This window comes from Pteropus vampyrus, unplaced genomic scaffold, assembly GCF_000151845.1.
Source record: "Pteropus vampyrus isolate Shadow unplaced genomic scaffold, Pvam_2.0 Scaffold223, whole genome shotgun sequence".
In the NCBI taxonomy this organism is placed as follows: Eukaryota; Metazoa; Chordata; class Mammalia; order Chiroptera; family Pteropodidae; genus Pteropus; species Pteropus vampyrus.
In genome coordinates, this window is record NW_011889004.1 from 31,874 (window position 1) to 38,263 (window position 6,390).

General features: G+C 39.8%; 1 protein-coding gene across 1 annotated transcript in view; it reads right to left on the reverse strand.

Annotated features, from left to right (window-relative positions):
• The window catches only part of RNF185 (ring finger protein 185), a 32,227-nt gene extending 26,586 nt beyond the window's left edge, over positions 1 to 5,641 (reverse strand). The window contains exon 1 of the mRNA XM_011373287.2: positions 5,479 to 5,641. The gene's annotated coding sequence lies outside the window, so the exon portion shown is untranslated. The remainder of the gene's footprint in view (positions 1 to 5,478) is intronic.
• Positions 5,642 to 6,390: the final 749 nt, after the last annotated feature.

Sequence of the window (6,390 nt, forward strand, 5' to 3'; positions counted from 1 at the left end):
TAAAAGAATTGAAAATGGGGTCTTGAAGAGATATTTGTACACCCATGTTCATATGTGCATTATTCACAATAGCTAAAATGTGGAAGCAACCCAAGTGTCCATCATCAAATGAATATGCAAAATGTGGTATATGCATACCATGGAGTATTATTCAACCTTAAAAGGGGAGAAAATTCTGACACATGCTACAACAAGAATGAACCTTGAGGACATTATGCTAAGTGAAATAAGCCACTCACAAAAAGACACTGTAGGATTCCACTTATGTGAGGTACTTGGAATAGTCAAACTTATAAAGACCGAGAGAGTGGTTGCCGATGGTTGAGGGGGAGAAAAGAAAGGGGAGTTATTGTTTCATGAGTGTAGTTTCAATTTTACAAAATGAAGAGTTCTGAAGATGGATGGTGGTAATGGTTGCACAACAGAATGAATGTACTTAATAATCACTGAACTGTACACTTAATGGTTAAAACGGTAAATTTTATGCTATGTATATTTTAGCACAATATTGGGGGAAAAAAATCCCTACATTTTCACAAAAGGCCATTCCGCAAAGGTTATTGTATGATTTCATTATAGGAAATATCTATAATAGGCAAATTTGCAGAAAGAAAATGGATTAGAGGTTAGCAGGAACTAGGGTGAGGGGAGAACAGGGAGTTATTTCTTAATGAGGACAGAGTTTATATTTGCGGTGCTGAAAAATTTTTGAAAACAGAATAGTGGTGATGGTTCACAACACTGTGAGTGTACTTAGTGCCACTGAACTGTACACTTAAAAACAGTTAAATGGTAAATTGTTATGTATATTTTACCACATAATATTTTAAAATGTTCCTATTAAAAAAGAAAAACTAGATTTCCACCCACTAAGACCATGTTGAGTACTTGTTATAAACATTATATCTACAATAAGACTTACTGAATAAGTGAATGGTTAAGTAAAAGTATTAGAAATCATGCTTACAGAAGAGGCTGGCAAAAACATGGAGACATTAACATCAAACTGTTAAAAGAAAAAAGCAAGCTATAGAACTATGAACAGTGAATGATTTCAACTATTAAAAATGTACCCAGTGGGGAAGAAACAAGAAGAAAAAAAAGCAACTATAATAAAGGCTCTCTTTAGATACTGGAAGTAGAGATGACTGGAGTGGGAGGAGAGGGGAGCTTTTCTGTATTTTCCAGAATGTCTAAAATGAACATTGCTTTCAGAGTTAAAATTAGCTTATTATTATTATTATTTTTCTAAAGTATATGTTCAAGACGGTCTGGTTATATAGCTAAATGCTGAGATCAAAAGAGGCGTGGGTGCACTGATAGCTCTGCCACCACAAGCAGCTGCCCAAGGCTATCACCAGTCCCGCATGTCCCAAGCCATTACCTACTCTTCTACTCTGTGCTCTGACCAAACACTAGAGTAGCTCCCAAACAGCAGGATCCCCTATTGGTCTTGTCACATCTTGGATGATGCTGTGGTATCTTTTTCACTTGACCATGGCCACCCCAGCTCTGCATGGTCAGCAGTACTTGGGGATGAGCCAAGCTCTGTATGGTCAGCGGTTTCAAATAGACAACTTACTCTGCACTTCAGCATGTCCAAATCCAACTCCATTAAGATCAGGGGATCTGCAAACTCTTTGAATATTTACATGCAAGATTATACATGATGACAAACAATTCAATTACAAAATGGGCAATGGATCTGAACAGACATTTCTCCAAAGAAGATATACAGATGGCCAATATGCACACGAAAAAGATGTTCAATAGCATCAGTCATTAGGAAAATGCAATAAAAACTACAATGAGATGCTGCTTCACATCCACTGGGGTGGATATATAATTTTAAAAAAGGACAATAACAAGTGTTGAAGAGGACATGGAGAAAATGGAACCCTCCTATATTGCTAATGGAGATGTAGATTGGTGCAGCTGCTGTGGAAAACAGCTTGGTGGTTCCTCAAAAAGTTAAACACAGAGTTGCCATATGACCCAGCAATTCTACTCCTAGATATACACATCCAAGAAAACTGAAAATATGTTCAAACAAAAATTTGTACATGAATAACCATAGGAGCACTATTCACAGTCACCAAAAGATGGAAACAACCCAAATGTCCATCAAATGATAAATGGATAAATGAAATGTGGTGTAGTCACACAATGAAATATTATTTAGCCGTAAAAGGAATGAAGTACTGGTATATGCTACAACATGGATGAATCTTGAAAACATGCTTAAAGAAACCACACAAAAGGCCACATACTATATGGTTCTAGATTAATGGTTGCAGGGGATGGCAAGAAGAAAGAATAGGGAGTGATTGCTAATATGTACAGGGTCTCTTCCTGGGGTGATAAAAATGATCTGGAATTAAGATAGTAGTGATGGTTGCACAACCTTATGAACATATTAAAAACCACTGAATTGTACGCTTTAAAATGATGAATTTTATGATAGGTGAATTCCAGCTCAAAAAAAATTTGAGACAGTCTACAAAATAATTGGCCAATCCTTTTCAAAAGTTTATAGTCATGAAAAAAAAAAAAAGACTTATGAACAGTCTCAGACTGAAAGGTACCAAAGAGACTTGACAACTAAATACAAACTGAATTGGATCCTGGAGCAGAAAAGGAACATTAGTAGGACAGGTGGCAAAATTTGAATAAAGTCTACAGATTAGTGTTGTATTAATGTTAAATTTATTCTTTAGATAATTTTAATATGACTGCGTAAAATGTGAACATTAGAGAAAGCTGGGTAAAGAGTATATAGGAAGTCTGTGTATTCTTTTTGCAAGTCTATAATTATTTCAAAATAGAAAGTTTAAAAAATGTATGTGATACAGGTTAGGGGCTGGCAGGTTTTTTCTGTAAAGCATCATACAGTAAAAACTTTAGACTCTGTAGACTATATGGTCTCTGGGGCAATGACTTAAGTCTGTTGCCAAAGACAATATGCAAATAAACAAGTATGGCCGTGTTCCAATAAAACTTTATTTATGGACATGAATTTGATTTTCCTATAATTTTCATATATCATAAAATATTATTTTCTCTTGCTTTATTCCCTATCACTTAAAAATGTAAAAAACATTCCTAGCTCACAGGCCATGCAAAAACAGGCAGTGGGGCCAGATTTGGACCACAAGCCATATATTGCAGACTTTTGCTCTAGGTCAGAATTTGCCAATGTACACTTCAATTAAAAAAAAAAGAGGTGCTTCACATCAATTAAGTTTGGCAACAGATTAAACAAGGTTAGACATATTTCTTTATTACAGGATATCTCAGTGCCTTTATTATGGTACTATATACTTTATTATGGTACTATAGGGTACTATATCCCTCCATAAAAGGGATAATGCACATGTAGCTTTTTCCAAACTTATTACCATAGGAATAGAATCCACCTATTGGTCTCAGTTCAGCCTCTTTCGACCGCTTTTTTTGGAAGCATCTCTTCAGACTAGTGGCCTGAATAACACACTATGTAAATGTCGATCCAGGTACTTTTTTAAAAAGACATTTTCAGATTGAGAAGTTTTAAAAACACCACCAAATTAAAATTATTTTACCCAGCACCTGGATGATATCTGAATAAGCATTTCACAACTTTTTTTTTCTTTTTTTTAATACTAGGAAAAACAAACAAGGCAAGAAGATAAACACAGATAGAAAGTCTTGGCTGAAACTCACTCAACCTTTTGCGGGGCAGGAAGCATGTGAACAGTATTGGATCATAATATGGAATCTTAGCTCCAAAGGGCAACATAAGCATTCTAACAGGTTTTCAAAAAGTGATCTTGGAGTTAATCACAAAATAAAGAGCTTTGATATTTGATTAGAAAACTAAAGATACACTAGAAGCATTATCTGAAGATTATCCCTAAGTGAGGATGAACTGGTATGTTGAGTCCACAAAACGGAATGATTTTAAATGCTGGCTGGAATGTTAGTCAACAGACTGCAAAATTATCTTGGCAGACAAAACATCTATACAACACACTGCTGGAGAAAGGATAGAGATTTATGTCTCAGGGAGGAACGGCTGGCCTAAACAACCTCAAGGGATCGGTCTGAGACTCAATTGTGTGATCCAAAGAGTTCACTGGCTTCTCTTGATCAAACAAACTCTTTAGAGGCATTTCCAAGTTGTTCTAAGAAAATAAACTACAAACCAATGGGGTGAGGACCTTGCTTGGTTATTCACTCAACAAACATTTTAAGGAGCCCTCATCAGATGGGCCATTCCAAAGTCCTTGAAAAGAATGGTTCACAGGACAACCAGGGAGAGATTATATAAGATGTATCACATTCAGACCCACTGGCCTTACTTCCAGAAGATGTAGGCTGGGGGGATGGAGGTGTCAGGAAAAGAGAGCAGACAAAAAAAGTCAGTCAGTCAAAAAGATTCAAAATAACTACTCAAAATCAGACACTTTGAAGTTGGAAAGGACTGTCATCTAATACTTGTACACCTCCTTCAACAGGGAGTTCATTACCTTTGGAGGCAATCCATTCCACTGCTGGTCACCTATGACTAGCATTAAGTTCTTCTATTAAGTCAAAATCTTCCTGTAGAATCCACCTATTGGTCTCAGTTCAGCCTCTTTCGACCGCAAAGATGACATAGAAGCCCTCTTCACCATAACTATTTTTTTTTTTCAGGTTTTAGAGACAGTTCCCTTCCATTTTCTCCTTTCTGGGATAAAGACCAGTTCTTTCAAAGATCCTGAAGAGGCTCCAGCTGCCTCAAAGCAAAGAACGGGTATCTAGTACTCACGGCAGGAAAGCACTTAACATCAGTGAGCTTCAAACATCAGCAAGTACAGGACCGCCCTGTCCCCCCACCCCACCCCGCCCCCCAGGCGTCTGTTCAAAACGCAGTTTCTCATATTGCGACCCAGATTCAAAATAAGAGGTCTTGCGTCCCCCAAGGTAAAGCATGCACCCACAGGGCAGTTCAAAGCGGATGGGAGAAGAAAAGTATTTTGAGAAACATTGCCCTGTTTTACAAATGATGATATTGAGGCCCAGCACAGGGAAGGGATTTGGCCCAGAACGCACAATTGGCTATTGGCGGCGAAGTCTCGAAAACGGGTCTCTTTCCTCCCAAGCCCATCTCTGTTCACCACGCTTCCCGGCCCCGCCGGCTTCTCCACTCGGGGCAAACTCATTAAAAGCACATCTACATGAGAGAGGCGGCCGCGAGCGGAAGACACTCGAGTGAGTCCCTGCCTGGAAAGGAGAACTCGTGGGGAGCCTCAGTTTCCCGAAACTATAATTACGGGACGAAAGATCACAACACCAGTCGACCTCTCTTTTGGAATGGAAGGCCCCAGGCAGAGCCAGGTTTGTCCCCTGAGCTCAGGTGTCGCGGCCCGGGGGCCGGAGAAGGCGGAACCCTGTCCTCCGCCCGCGTCCCTCAGTCTCGATGGCCCCTAGCGCTCCCCTTCCCCTCAGCCCAAGTACCTGCCGCTGCTCAGCTAACGCCACCAAGGCCTCCGTCAGCCGTGGGCTTCGCGAGTCTGTCAGCTTACTCAAGTCGGTTGGGCCGGACCTCGGACCCCTCCTACGCGGACTCGGGTCACCTGACACAGAACCTCCTCTCTCCGAGAGACTTCCGGCCGCAACCGGAAAAGGTTGGTCCTTTGTGCTGTTCTCCCGGCCCACGCAGGAGACTCTAAGGTTCCGCCTGGAGGTAGGAAGTGGAGGTGAACATAGAGGCTGGTTGGCAGCTTTTCAAAGCGCCTGGGTCAGGGCAGAGAAACTTCCAGATAAGCTTGGAACATCTTGTTGCACCAGAATGTAAGGATGATGGGAATCCCAATCATGGGACTCTGTCAAAGGACACGAGGCTAACTCGAAGGAGATTCCACTGGCCGAATTGGGGCAATTTGAGCGTCAGAATAGGTATTGATAGTAACAGAGTAAAACTATCTGGATAAAATGGTAACCTGTGAGTCTTTACTGATATAAATCATGTGGATAAATAAATAGGAGTAAAGAGAAAATGCTTCCTTTTAGTAGAATGCCAATTTCCTTAAACCCGAGTTAGAAAATCAATAACAAATGGTAAAACTGGAGTGATGGGATATTTACATAGTAAAATTGTCTCCCATAAGTTACTTATTGATTACAAAGGGAAAATCATATTTTTACAGCAGTGTAACCTCACAGAAGGAGTGAATCAAAGTGTTATGTTAATATCACCAGTTATAGGTCAAGTAGAGATCACGTGCCTCCTAATAAGATGCACCAAGAAGGATACCACCTCTCTTCTGTGGTACTTATGTCCAAAATGCATAACCTGAATCTCATGAGAAAGCATGAAATAAACCAAAATAGAGGGACACTGCAAAAGAGCTATAAGTATCATGAAAG